Source organism: Halyomorpha halys, unplaced genomic scaffold (genome assembly GCF_000696795.3).
Source record: "Halyomorpha halys isolate HHAL.00 unplaced genomic scaffold, Hhal_1.1 Scaffold114.1, whole genome shotgun sequence".
NCBI lineage: Eukaryota > Metazoa > Arthropoda > Insecta > Hemiptera > Pentatomidae > Halyomorpha > Halyomorpha halys.
The window spans coordinates 331,724-332,785 of NW_027110293.1; the positions used below are offsets into that span (position 1 = coordinate 331,724).

Consider the following 1,062-nt stretch of genomic DNA (forward strand, 5'->3'; position numbering starts at 1 on the left):
TTTTTTTAATTTTAAATAATTTATTTATTGTTATTTACAACTGTATAAAATATATACAACAAGTAAATTTGCTGTAGCTGAGATAGTGACATGATACAAACATGTGGAGAATCTACCCATTGATAGAACTCCAATAGCATTTCAAGAGGAGAAGATTCCGAGGCCATCTTCTTTTCAGACGCCTAGAAGGATTATTAGGCAATGAAGGAGAAGTAATGAAGAATCTAGTTCTGGCCAAATCGGTAACATGTGAGATATTGAGGTCCTGATGGATGACTTTATTCGTGACAAAGTAAGGAGCATTAAGGATTTTACGAAGGATTTTGGACTGTAAGGAATGGATTCGGGAGGAATTTGATGGTTTAGTAGAGCCCCAAGTCTCAACTCCGTATGTCCAGATAGGTCTTATAATAGTCTTGTAGATCAGTCTTTTGTAATGGATTGTCAGTTTATTAAATGTCTAGTAAATGTTATGATAGTCGGAATCGACAAGCAGTCTCCTGTTTTTTCTGCTTGTGTGAGGATTCCATGTCGGTAGTTTGTCCAGATGTAGTCCTAAGTAACGGATCTGTTCGACAGGAATAAGTGGAGTATTATGAAAGGATACTGTAGGACAAGAGGTCATAGGTTTACGACGAAGGGTAAATGTGATTTGGTGGGATTTATTGGAATTTATTTTAATCCTTCGGTTTTGACACCATTCTTCAAAGGTGGTGATGTAGGATTGAGTGTTTGGGATACAATGTAAGGATCATTGTTCACTGACAATAGAGTAAATTAAGTTAGGGTTAAAATCATGTAAAAATAAGTGAAAAGAAAAGAAGAAATAAAATAGTATTAATTACACAAACTAATAGGTTAAAATGAACAGGAGGCTTAATAACACATAAAAATATAAAATTAGATATGAGAAAACAAAATTTAACACACTAAAAGGTGGAAAATAAAGAAGTAAGTAAAGATTAAATAAAGATCGAGAAAGAATAAATAAAAATAAAATTAATAATATTAATAATAAATGAATAAAGAACAAATGAGAACCGCCCACCTGTTCAGGTTGAG

General features: G+C 32.8%; 1 protein-coding gene across 1 annotated transcript in view; it reads right to left on the reverse strand.

Moving 5' to 3' along the window:
• The window catches only part of LOC106677927 (uncharacterized), a 27,263-nt gene that overhangs the window by 25,394 nt on the left and 807 nt on the right, over positions 1–1,062 (reverse strand). The window lies entirely within an intron of this gene.